Here is a 14,502-nt window from a genome sequence, read left to right as displayed (position 1 = left end):
ACATAAGAAAAATCGATGAAAGGGTCAAACCTTTTGAGGGTCCTCAGTCGAAAGAAGAGCATCCTTTTGAAACGTCTCAGAAGAGGAGATCTAAATTATCTCAACATCCTATGATCAAAGATTTTTCGATCAGAGATTATTTCCTTGTGGAACTCGGATAAATAAAGGGACTAGATAAAAACTTAATACCTTGGTCGCAGACTTCATGGCATCTTTGAGAATTTTTTCGACCTTTGGTGTCGAGAGTGGTTTAGGGACATGATTTTGTTTCCTTTTCCCTTTATCGAGTTTCTTTGTTGTTGAGACCTGAAAGAAATAAAAGGAATGAGGGAAAAGAAAATTTTGAAAATGACAAAGCAAATGACTTATAATTTTTCCGCTCGTCGAATCTGCCTTTTGTTTTTTCGAGGTCTCAAAACTCTGAAAAGAAAAGAGATACTCAGAAAAGATGGTATTAAGTTCGATCGAAAGAAAGAAATTGTACCTTAGAACGTAGAGAAAACTTGTTAGAAACGGTCTTTCTTTTTTGAGTTTTTAACGGAGAGCTGTCATCATCATTATCATCACTCTCCCACTGGGGAGTCTGGTCAGGGTGTTGAGGGACCTTTTGAGGAACAACAGCTATGAAAAATAGAAATAATGATCAAGTAATGGAAAGAGCAATAATAATGAATTTTTTTTGTTACGGATATTTACCAGGAGGAAGGTTGCGGTTATCGACCCAACATAAAGGCTACCATCTCCCTTGAGGAAAATCATACACGGAACATCTCGCGTAAGTAACTCGATCTTTTACAGGAATTTCTTTGCGCTCAAGGTAAAATGGATCAAGTGTCTTCACCCAAGGAGGGTGAGATAAATGTTTAACTAAACCAAAATGAGCATTTGGAAGAGGAGGAATATTTTTACGGCAAAATTTTTCAAAATCAATTTTTCCTTGAGGATTAGTAACCTTTTTTGAGCGGATGTTCCTTTGTACCATTTTTGATAAAGAGAGAGAGGCGTCAAAGATGGTTCGACCAATATTGTCAGGTCGATAACAAACTTTAAAAAAATTGCTCGAATTGATAAATAATAGTATGATTCTTGTAAGTACCTGGTAGTTTCAGGCCCTGTGAAGAAAGAGGAGAATTAATCAGCTTCTTTAAAAAATCATCGAAGGTGAATATCTTGTCTATATAATATTCACACCACCAATGAAGAAAACACTTCGAGACTAAGAAAGAAGCAGAGAAGGTGCAAGGAGTAAGAAAAATTTGTTTCTCAGGACGTAAGATAAAATCTAACACATCCTTGTAGTCTCCTTTCTCGACACAAATATCAGCATCTATTCTTTCTTTACGATGAAGTGGAAGAGGTTTCATTTGGCAGAGGCCAAATTGTCGAGCAAACATTTGGGGTTGGTAAGGATAGATTCTCACATCTTTTTGCCGCATTCGAGATAGAATAACATCCCATGATAAAAAGCCAAACCACATCCCAATGGAATCTGGAGAAATATTTCCAACCTGGTTTTTATGTCGAAGCCAAGAGGGACCTATCAAAGTAGGACGTTTGAAAGGAGCCAAGTCTTCGTTGAACTCACCAAAACTGAGAATCGCGCTAATATATTTCATGAAATTGTCGATTGAACGCTTTCGAGGTGTAAGGATGGTCAAACGGGCTCCTTCGAGTTCACATACAGGAGCAAAAGAGGAAGTAAGTGAAAGTTTCTTCTCCAAAATTGCATTGAGCCACAATTGTATAACCATAGCGGTCTAGAGAGATTGCGAGGACCAGATTTGTAAAAGAGACTCTCCGAGGCTTCATCGAGGCAAGTATATAGAGAGGCCTGTAGACCCCTAAAATTGTCCGGGTCAGAAATAAGACTCAAAGACTCTCGAAGACCGAAGGAAAGTCAGCCGGAAGGACTCCTGGAAGACCCTAGGATGATTCTTTGTAGGTCTAGAAGTCTTAGAGTAGCTTAGAATAAGGGTGTGCGAGGATTGGAGCTCAATACACCCTCCTGGAGGTTCAGTACGGCCGTACTGAGCCATTTGAACTACAATACGGCCGTAGTGAAATCAATACGGCCGTACTGAAGTTTTTGAACTTCAGTACGGCCGTACCAAATTCAATACGGCCGTACTGTAGTTCAAAAAACTCAGTACGGGCCGTAGTGAAATCAATACGGCCGTACCAAATTCAATACGGCCGTACTGTAGTTCAAAAACCCAGTACGGGCCGTATTGACCTCCCAGGCCGTATTGCGCCTCAATCCTATAAATAGGACGTCATTTGCACGTCCTCCCAGACTTTTTCCACACTTCTGGACCCTCGTGCTGAGTATTCTTGGGTTTTTGAGCTATTCTCTACCCTAGAAGTCTCTCCGAGAGCCAATCCGACGAAGTTCTTGAGTCATGAGCCATTAGCTTGAGACTCGAACAAGTCGAAGGGAAATCTCTTTGATTTCCATAGTAAAAATTATCTTTAGGGAAAGGAGCGAGCGGACGTGTAGTGGGAAGGAGTGCCAAAAAGCCTCCTAAACTTCGTTTTGAATATATAAAAGCCCGCTTCGAAGGTTTATTTCCAAATCCCTTCTTTTACCGCTTTTATTGCTTTTTGATTGTTGCATTGCATGTTTAGAGTTTTCATCATGTAAATATTTTACTTATAATCGTTTCTAATAAATAGGGGTAATTTAGTAACTTTACACTATTATTTATGAAATAATCCGTCATAGGGAACCCGAAAGGGGCGTTGTGGGGTGCTAACACCTTCCTCGCACGTAACCGACTCCCTTACCCGACTCTGGTTGTAATGGCCAAAGTTGATTTGTGAAAATCAATTGCCTTATATCTTTTTCCAATGTTTTGAATAAAACATTGGTGGCGACTCCAAGAACCCCTTCTTTTTGCGAAAACCGCTAATCCATGGAGGGTCCCGCTTGGGATTAACATGGATTGGTGAGAGCCATTTAAACAAAATTGTTAGCTCGATGAGGTCTCAGTTTGAGAATAAGTCGTTCTAACAATCCATCATTTTTCAAAACTTAAAAAGAGTCCAACAATCGTCGCGAATGCCAATGTCCGTTTCAGCGGGTGGCGACAGATGGCGACTCCACTGGGGAGGGCAAACCGCAGACCCTGGAGAGGGCAAACTCACGCTACCGAGGTCGTTAGAAACACCGAGGTATGCACGAGCCCGGAGAGGCGACGACTAATACTCATCTACCCCGTCGTCAGAAACACGGAGGTATGCAGCTACCGAGGTTGTCAGAAACACCGAGGTATGCACGAGCCTGGAGAGGCGACGACTAATACTCAGCTACCCCGTCGTCAGAAACACGGAGGTATGCAGCTGCCAACGTCGTCAGAAACACGGAGGCATGCAGACCCTGGAGAGGGCAAACTCACGCTACCGAGGTCGTCAGAAACACCGAGGTATGCACGAGCCTGGAGAGGCGACGACTAATACTCAGCTACCACGTCGTCAGAAAGACGGAGGTATGCAGCTACCGAGGTCGTCAGAAACACCGAGGTATGCACGAGCCTGGAGAGGCGACGAATAATACTCAGCTACCCCGTCGTCAGAAACACGGAGGTATGCAGTTACCGAGGTTGTCAGAAACACCGAGGTATGCACGAGCCTGGAGAGGCGACGACTAATACTCAGCTACCCTGTCGTCAGAAACACGGAGGTATGCAGCTACCGAGGTTGTCAGAAACACCGAGGTATGCACGAGCCTGGAGAGGCGACGACCAATACTCAGCTACCGACGTCGTCAGAAAGATGGAGGTATGCAGCTGCCAACGTCGTCAGAAACACGGAGGCACGCAGACCCTGGAGAGGGCAAACTCACGCTACCGAGGTTGTTAGAAACACCGAGGTATGCACGAGCCTGGAGAGGCGACGACTAATACTCACCCTGGAGAGGCTACTCAACAATTTTCCCACCTGAAGACACTACAAGTCGGAAGGATGGCCTACTCCCCGGACAATTGGGTCAACTCCTTTACTTGTCAACCGGTACACCAAAAAAGCCTTTCGACTAAGTAAAGGGGGGGGCAGCAGCTGTAGACCCCTAAAATTGTCCGGGTCGGAAATAAGACTCAAATACTCTCGAAGACCGAAGGAAAGTCAGCCGGAAGGACTCCTGGAAGACCCTAGGATGATTCTTTGTAGGTCTAGAAGTCTTAGAGTAGCTTAGAATAAGGGTGTGCGAGGATTGGAGCTCAATACACCCTCCTAGAGGTTCAGTACGGCCGTACTGAGCCATTTGAACTACAATACGGCCGTAGTGAAATCAATACGGCTGTACTGAAGCTTTTGAACTTCAGTACGGCCGTACCAAATTCAATACGGCCGTACTGTAGTTCAAAAACTTCAGTACGGGCCGTACCAAATTCAATACGGCCGTACTGTAGTTCAAAAACCCAGTACGGGCCGTATTGACCTCCCAGGCCGTATTGCGCCTCAATCCTATAAATAGGACGTCATTTGCACGTCCTTACACACTTTTTCCACACTTCTGGACCCTCGTGCTGAGTATTTTTGGGTTTTTGAGCTATTCTCTGCCCTAGAAGTCTCTCCGAGAGCCAATCCGACGAAGTTCTTGAGTCATGAGCCATTAGCTTGAGACTCGAACAAGTCGAAGAGAAATCTCTTTGATTTCCATAGTAAAAATTATCTTTAGGGAAAGGAGCGAGCGGACGTGTAGTGGGAAGGAGCGCCAAAAAGCCTCCTAAACTTCGTTTTGAATATATAAAAGCCCGCTTCGAAGGTTTCTTTCCAAATCCTTTCTTTTACTGCTTTTATTGCTTTTTGATTGTTGCATTGCATGTTTAGAGCTTTCATCATGTAAATATTTTACTTATAATCGTTTCTAATAAATGGGGGTAATTTAGTAACTTTACGCTATTATTTATGAAATAATCTGTCATAGGGAACCCGAAAGGGGCGTTGTGGGGTGCTAACACCTTCCTCACACGTAACCGACTCCCTTACCCAACTCTGGTTGTAATGGCCGAAGTTGATTTGCGAAAATCAATTGCCTTATATCTTTTTCCAATGTTTTGAGTAAAACATTGGTGGCGACTCCAAGAACCCCTTCTTTTTGCGAAAACCACTAATCCATGAAGGGTCCCGCTTGGGATTAACATGGATTGGTGAGAGTCATTTAAACAAAATTGTTAGCTCGATGAGGTCTCAGTTTGAGAATAAGTCGTTCTAACAATCCATCATCTTTCAAAACTTAAAAAGAGTCCGACCATCGTCGCGAATGCCAAGGTTCGTTTCGGCGGGTGGCGACAGATGGCGACTCCACTGGGGAAGCCTCGAGAGTCAGTCCCATTTAGTGATGGATTATTTTTAAAATAATAGTTTGAAATTACTTCGTTACCCCTCGCTTGTATGATAATATGTCTTATCTAATTGGCTTTAATAACTGTTGAATGTTTAAAATTTTCGCAATTGTTTGAAATACAAACTGCACACGAACCTTTGCACACAACAGTTCCCTCTATACTCGGGGGCATGAGTGGAAAGCCATAGGGAGTGGATGTTAGTACGGCCAGTTGTCGAATGGGTCTATAGGTGCCCGTAGACCTTTGTCGAAAAACATCACTCAAGGTGAAAACCATGAACTCAAGTCCGACAGTGCGTTGGAGCTTTCCATCGACTTACGACGAGAGGAATTGGGTCCCTATAATGGGGGCACCTTGGGGGCCTTGGACCGGTGAGAACAGTTAGAACCTCCTTGAATATGCACTTTTCTGCAGGATACCCCTACCTCGTGATTCGCTCGTGACTGTTCGTGGATGAGTGAATTGTTTGTGCATTGTTTATGTGACATTGTTTGAGCATACATTGCATTCTTTAAACATACAACATTCCCTTTTAAAATAAGAATAAATAGGAATAAGAATCTTCCATTACATGGTGTTAACATCTGCCTTCATCACATTCATATAGGTAGTTTCCCTTTTCACCCAAAAAAATACAAAAAACAAAATACCCAAAAAAAGAAAAAAAGATATTTATCCAAAACCAAGCAATATCATGCATCATCTTAGGAGCATCCCGAAAACATGATAATGCTTAGTTGAATAAACACAATGCATGCATATTCAACGCCATCATCTCATATCATGCATTCTTATCGTAGATCATGGAGGGATCTAGGGGAGTGCATTGCATACATCTCTCCTAGTAATTCATTAATAACATTAATAAAAAGAAAGGATTAATCGATGCGTATGTTCAGAATGGATCGCACGCCGTTTGTTATTAAGTGTAAGCCAACAACCGCGCCAAGCGAACGCACATCAACTCCGTTGTTGGTAATCAAGACGAATAAAGGGGAAGGTCCGACACCGTTGAAGATCACTGCTCCAAGACCTTTTCCCTACGAATCGAATAAGGCTGTGCCATGGATATACGACATCCATTCTTCTGCCGACAGCGATATCTCTAACATCGCTGGACTTGGGGGCATGACTAGGAGTGGCAGGATCTACACTCCCAAAGATCTTCATGATAAAGCTCCCAAGAATAAAGGAAAAGAAAAAGAAAAAGAGAAAACCGAGGAAAATAAAGAATCCGAGGAGGAGACTGATGAGCTGTTAAAATATATCCGACAGAGCGAGTACTCCATCGTGGATCAACTTCATAGGACGCCAGCAAAGATTACTCTATTGTCGTTGATCCTAAGCTCCGAACCGCATCGACAAGCTCTGTTGAAAGTCTTGAACGAGGCATACGTGTCGCACACTATCTCCCAAGACAAATTTGAGGGGATTGTTAGTCACATCACAGCTAATGATCACCTCACTTTCACCGATGAAGAAATCCCCGCTGTGGGACCGAACCACAACAAGCCCTTGCACATCTCTGTAAAGTGCAAGGAATATCACATCGCTAAAGTCTTGGTGGATAATGGATCTTCCTTGAATGTGATGCCAAAAAGAACATTTGATCAAGTGGCAATCAAGGGAATCCAAATGCGCTCGAGCAACATGATCGTCCGAGCTTTCGACGGTTCTAAAAGAGAGGTGGTGGGGGAAATTAATCTTCCAATCCAAATTGGACCCACCATCTTTAATGTCGAATTTCAAGTGATGGACATTACTCCTGCATACAGCTGTCTCCTCGGTCGACCTTGGATTCATGATGCGAAAGCTGTTCCCTCTACGCTCCACCAGAAAGTCAAATTCATAGTGGGTGACAAGCTGGTGACCGTACAAGCTAAAGATGACATACTCATCAGCAAGCCATCTGCCATACCTTACGTGGATGCAGTAGAGGAAGCTCTAGAGACCGCCTTCCAAGCATTGGAGATCGCCAATGTCGAAACGTTTCCCCGAGAAATGAAGAAGGTAGCCTACATGCTCACCAAGAACGGATACTTGCCTGGACAAGGACTTGGCAAGGATTCCCAAGGAATTCCCGAGCTACCCATTATTAAGGATAATCCGGGGAAACAAGGGTTAGGATACAACCCTAATAAAGATCAAAGGACGAAGAGGAACCAAGATCCTTCTCGACGTTCTTTAAGCCAGATCTTTAGGAAGGCCGGTTCACAAGCGTCAAGGTCGGTCGTCGTCATCAAGTCCTCTTCTCCTTCCGATAGGGATGTATAGACCTGATGACTGTTAGAGATCACTCCTCGGGGACAGCCCGACCCCCGAGCCTCGATAGGGCACATGTTTCCGCTATAATTATAATAAAATCGTTCTTTATTATGTCTTATTGCTTCTTTTCTTGCTTGCAATAAATTTCTAGACCACATTATTTTAACCCTGTTTGAATAAGCATGAATGAGGTTTAAATTGTCTTAATAACAATAAACCCGCATCATTTTTATGTGGAAGTGTGTATGACAACTTGGAGCACCATTCCTTGGCCTCGACAAGTGCCATCATGGATAAAAAAGAAATCCTTTAAAAACAAAAATCATAAAAACAAAAAAAGCTCGGCAGGAAACCCAAAAAGGGGGCTGCGCAAAAATAAGAGCAAAGAACCCGCTAGGAATCCCACGAAAGGGTGACCTAGGCAAAAATTAGGGTTGCAAAAATAAACAAAAACAAAGGTCCGCTGAGACGCCACAAAAGGGTGTTTTAGGCAAAAAATAAGGACAATCAAAAAGCAAAAGAAATCCATGATGGTACCATGAGCTGAATTCAAAAAGAAAGGTTCAAGGGAAACCATCTAAGTTGTCGAATCACAACGTCAATAACAAGACTTTCTTAACTTCATAAGTGTTTAATCAAACAAGCCTAAACACATGAGCCTACCTTGGACAGCCATTCTTACAAAAACCGTTTTCAAAACAATAATAATCCCCTCTAAAACACAAACTTTTGAACAAAAATATCTTTCCTTTCTTTTCTCTTGTCGCAAACGATTTTAGAATAATCTAGTGGAAACATGGAGATATAGTGGTCAATAGGAAGGTTGATACATCTTCTAAAGGAAGGTAACGATCACTGGGTTGATGACACCAATCTCGATATAACACGTATCATTCCTCGGTTACAGAAATCGGCAGCGCACAGCCCGTCTAGAGGAATGGCAAAAATCCAAGCAAAGAAACGCATCGGTTAATTCTTTTGAAAAATAAATCAAATAGAATTAGGTGCATCATACCGCATACATGCATACAGATGATAGGTGTACTGGAAGATCACTTATTCTCTGTTTATTGAAAAAAAAAAATGAACTTCAGAAAAAACAATGCGCCCGTACCATGTTCAGTACGCCCGTACTAAAATTAGGGTTATGAACAAAATTTTCAACTCAATACGGGCGTACTGAAATGAATACGGCCGTATTGGCCATAACGTCCACCACATTAGTTGCACATTCAAAGACCTTATCATGAGGCAGTCGCATAAAATAGAAAATAGGAAAAATTTCTTGTGTATGACAACAGCCAACAGAAAAAGTCAAAATCGACAAAAAAGGCAAAAATTCAGAAAATCCAACAATCGTACAGAATAACTGAGCCTGGAGAGGCTTGCCGAAATAATACTCCCCAGAGACATCTCAGCTTGCACTCTTGGGCCGAATTCCCAGTAAAAGCTATCAGAGCAAGATCAGCAAGATTCCCCAATGGAAGCATGATCATCCAAACAAAATATCCGAGTCAAAGGACTTAGACTTCCTCAGTGGAAGATAGCTTTCCAACTCAAGCGACGAGTGAAGCTAAGCCTGAAGAGGCTTTCTAAATAATACTCTGGGATACATAAGATCCTCAATCCCCATTCGCCTACTCAGAGGCACTCCTTCAAAAAGAGAAAATTCGAAAAGATCAATACCCATTCCCCAAGCGAAATTCGGTATTCAACCAAACACCGAACGTCAAGATAATCCGCCTAACAGAAGAGGCCAATCAAGTTCAATACGACAGAATCCCCCAGCGGATAACAGCCTACGCAGAGGCAACAAAATCAGAAAATCAAAAGAGTCACCCGAATAAGGATAACCGGGATACTCCACCACCGTCGAAAGGACGTCAGCCAACCATAAGGCACCGCTCACATCAGAAAGAGCATCTTTGTGTCTACATCCCCAAGGAATCAGAATTTCCCCAATGGGCACCAACTACGCAATGGAAAGTTGGGACACAAAAACCTATGAGTAACTGCACATCCCCTAGACGGATCCCTGCGTTATCCAGCCCTCAGCGGCACCAAAATCAAAAACAACCGTCGAAGCAGCATCGTGGACTGTGGAGACAAAATCATCACAACAGAATCCCCCAGCGGATAACAGCCTACGCAGAGGCAACAAAACCAGAAAATCAAAAGAGTCACCCGAATAAGGATAACCGGGATACTCCACCACCGTCGAAAGGACGTCAGCCAACCATAAGGCACCGCTCACATCAGAAAGAGCATCTTTGTGTCTACATCCCCAAGGAATCAGAATTTCCCCAATGGGCACCAACTACGCAATGGAAAGTTGGGACACAAAAACCTATGAGTAACTGCACATCCCCTAGACGGATCCCTGCGTTATCCAGCCCTCAGCGGCACCAAAATCAAAAACAACCGTCGAAGCAGCATCGTGGACTGTGGAGACAAAATCATCACAAATCCCTGGAGAGGGCAAACTCACGCTACCAAAGTGACCAGAAGCACGGAGGTATGCAACCCTGGGGAGGGCAAACTCACGCTACCGAGGTCGTCAGAAACACCGAGGTATGCACGAGCCTGGAGAGGCGACGACTAATACTCAGCTACCCCGTCGTCAGAAACACGGAGGTATGCAGCTACCGAGGTTGTCAGAAACACCGAGGTATGCACGAGCCTGGAGAGGCGACGACTAATACTCAGCTACCCCGTCGTCAGAAACACAGAGGTATGCAGCTACCGAGGTTGTCAGAAACACCGAGGTATGCACGAGCCTGGAGAGGCGACGACTAATACTCAGCTACCCCCGTCGTCAGAAACACGGAGGTATGCAGCTACCGAGGTTGTCAGAAACACCGAGGTATGCACGAGCCTGGAGAGGCGACGACTAATACTCAGCTACCCCGTCGTCAGAAACACGGAGGTATGCAGCTACCGAGGTTGTCAGAAATACCGAGGTATGCACGAGCCTGGAGAGGCGACGACCAATACTCAGCTACCGACATCGTCAGAAACACGGAGGTATGCAGCTGCCAACGTCATCAGAAACACGGAGGCATGCAGACCCTGGAGAGGGAAAACTCACGCTACCGAGGTTGTCGGAAACACCGAGGTATGCACGAGCCTGGAGAGGCGACGACTAAAACTCAACCTGGAGAGGCCACTCAACAATTTTCCCACCGGAAGACACTACAAGTCGGAAGGATGGCTTACTCCCCGGACAATTGGGTCAACTCCTTTACTTGTCAACCGGTACACCAAAAAGCCGTTCGACTAAGTAAAGGGGGGGCAGCTGTAGACCCCTAAAATTGTCCGGGTCGGAAATAAGACTCAAAGACTCTCGAAGACCGAAGGAAAGTCAGCCGGAAGGACTCCTGGAAGACCCTAGGATGATTCTTTGTAGGTCTAGAAGTCTTAGAGTAGCTTAGAATAAGGGTGTGCGAGGATTGGAGCTCAATACACCCTCCTAGAGGTTCAGTACGGCCGTACTGAGCCATTTGAACTACAATACGGCCGTAGTGAAATCAATACGGCCGTACTGAAGTTTTTGAACTTCAGTACGCCCGTACCAAATTCAATACGGCCGTACTGTAGTTCAAAAAACTCAGTACGGGCCGTAGTGAAATCAATACGGCCGTACTGAAGTTTTTGAACTTCAGTACGGTCGTAAGAAATTCAATACGGCCGTACTGTAGTTCAAAAACCCAGTACGGGCCGTATTGACCTCCCAGGCCGTATTGCGCCTCAATCCTATAAATAGGACGTCATTTGCACGTCCTCCCAGACTTTTTCCACACTTCTGGACCCTCGTGCTGAGTATTCTTGGGTTTTTGAGCTATTCTCTGCCCTAGAAGTCTCTCCGAGAGCCAATCCGACGAAGTTCTTGAGTCATGAGCCATTAGCTTGAGACTCGAACAAGTCGAAGGGAAATCTCTTTGATTTCCATAGTAAAAATTATCTTTAGGGAAAGGAGCGAGCGAACGTGTAGTGGGAAGGAGCGCCAAAAAGCCTCCTAAACTTCGTTTTGAATATATAAAAGCCCGCTTCGAAGGTTTCTTTCCAAATCCCTTCTTTTACCGCTTTTATTGCTTTTTGATTGTTGCATTGCATGTTTAGAGTTTTCATCATGTAAATATTTTACTTATAATCGTTTCTAATAAATAGGGGTAATTTAGTAACTTTACACTATTATTTATGAAATAATCCGTCATAGGGAACCCGAAAGGGGCGTTGTGGGGTGCTAACACCTTCCTCGCACGTAACCGACTCCCTTACCCGACTCTGGTTGTAATGGACAAAGTTGATTTGTGAAAATCAATTGCCTTATATCTTTTTCCAATGTTTTGAGTAAAACATTGGTGGCGACTCCAAGAACCCCTTCTTTTTGCGAAAACCGCTAATCCATGGAGGGTCCCGCTTGGGATTAACATGGATTGGTGAGAGCCATTTAAACAAAATTGTTAGCTCGATGAGGTCTCAGTTTGAGAATAAGTCGTTCTAACAATCCATCATTTTTCAAAACTTAAAAAGAGTCCAACCATCGTCGCGAATGCCAATGTCCGTTTCGGCGGGTGGCGACAAGGCCAACAAAAGTTTACTAAAGCAAATTTTCTTTTTTAAATGCAGAGCTTGAGCCAAGATATAATAGTATTTGGGAACTTGAAGAGAGGGAGTGCAGAAAACACAAGTAGACAACCAATACATTAAAAAAGCAAAATGTTCTGAAGTCGAAACGGGAGTATCCAGTTTTTCCATACGAGCATCGATGAAAGCCAAATAAGTCTTTTTGTCCCAAGAAATGGAAGTCTCTTTTATAGAAATCTCTTCCTCGAAGGCATCCGGGTAAAACTTATCCCCTATGGGTGCTAATCCAGTGATAGCTGCAATATCTAATAAGGTAGGGCACACAAAGCCACATGGAAACTTGAAAGCTTGAGTTTCTCTGTTCTAGAAAAAGATTGCAGAAAGAAGCGTTTGAGGGTCAAAAAGGTGTAAATCAAACTTGGCTAGTTGAATGAATTCAAATATACTAGCCTTTACCCACATAGAACGCATTGAACCTTCTACACGTACTAACCATTGTAAATGCCTATCTTTGGAGGGAGGAAACGCCCTAAAGATCTTAGTAGTATCTCCAAATAGGGTCAAGTCTATTTGTGGGGAGTAAATAAACGGTAAAGTAGAGGAATCCTCAAGAAGCAGAGTATTGCCAAATTTTTTGTTATTTTGACCCATGAACGAACATAGAAAAGCATGAGTAGGACCATCTTGAAAAGAGAACGGGAGAAGTACCTGGGAATGAAAAATCTTAAGGCTTGCTTCTTCCATGCCTAGGATTGGGACGAAGATCTCATCACCATCTTTCAGTGTACACACCGTAGCATTGGTCATTAGCAAGGGAAGGGATTGTGTAGATGAAGCAAAAGCCAATGTCGGGGAAAGAACTGAAGCAGTAGCCGAAGTGGAAGCAGCGGAGGAAGCCATGGTAGTACTGAAAGGCAAAAAATCAAAGAACACAAGAACAGAGAAGAAAGAAGAAGACTTGGGCGCAGTGAAGGCAGTAAAAAAGATTTACCCTAGATGAAATCTTTAAACAAGTTAAATGGGCCTGAGTGTAGGGGCCCACATATCAGGTTATCAAATCAGCCGCCAAAACGTTTCAAATCAAACGGACAAAAACCTAGGGAAACGTAAGCATGCACCGTCATAATTTATGAGGGGACAATAAGTTATAATGAAAGCAATAACCACATCTGAGACATGCTCAAGATAGGTTTTCATCGAACACAGGGTGCTTAAGATCAAAAGGGGATTGATATCGAACAAAAGGTGTTTGAGCCCAAGAAGTGATCAATCAACGAACGTAATGTGTTCTGCGTCGAGACACGAAAAGAAAGATTTATTAAAAGATAGAGAAAAGTAGGAATTTAGTCCTCCTCGACTTGACATACTCCTCGAAAACTAAATCCCTAGGGGGGCATCTGTTGGGGCTACTCGAAGAGATTCTCTCGAGATCTACTCGGAACGGAATAGTCAATTGAAAGTACGCAAGCCATATAAAAAAAATAAAGGATAAGTATGACCAAATGCATATAGGTATTCGAGGGTAAGTCGAGAAGTTAACAGAGGTTACTTGAGTAATGTGGGAACAATTATACCTAGGTGGCTACTAAACGAGTAAGTCGAAGAAACAAAAAATCACGTGGGATAAAACGGTTATAAAAAGTTACATTTTAGCCACGTAATGGCAATAATGGATGTCGCAACCCAAAAATTTCCGATCTTGCAACCTATGGTTTAGACATCCTTTTAAAGATCTCATCAATTAAGGAATGCCCGAACACCAGACTAATCCTTAATTGATGGTTTTGAAAATAGGTTCTATGGAGTAGCCACCAATGTTTTACTCAAAATATTGGAAAAAGAAAAGATTTTTAAAAGGTCAAATGATGGCCTTGATAACCAGAATTGGGTTCGGGGATCGGTTACGTGTAGGGAAGGTATTAAGCACCCCTATAGCACCCTAAATCGGTACCCTATGATGAAGTTAATGTGATAAGAAATAATAAATTAAATATTAGATCCCCTTTTATTAATAACTATTTACATTCTTGAAATTTAAATTATATAATTGACTCTAAAATGTCTACTTGATTGCTTTTATTATAAACAATATTTATCAAAGATAAGAAATAAAAGAGAGAGAAGAAGATTGACTAAAATACCTCTTGAACGAGCTTTATTGAATCTTCAAATATGGAGATTTAGGTGCTTTGTGGCAACCTTTCACACTACAATAAGCCTCACAAAACTCAAGAAATACAATAAGAGAGAGAGAGAAATTTCAAGCTCTAAAGAGTTTTGGACGAAATTTTGGAGGTCCTGAGAA

This window comes from Cajanus cajan, chromosome 3 (genome assembly GCF_000230855.2).
Source record: "Cajanus cajan strain Asha chromosome 3, NIPB_CcT2T_4, whole genome shotgun sequence".
In the NCBI taxonomy this organism is placed as follows: domain Eukaryota; kingdom Viridiplantae; phylum Streptophyta; class Magnoliopsida; order Fabales; family Fabaceae; genus Cajanus; species Cajanus cajan.
Note: the sequence above shows the minus strand (reverse complement) of the source record.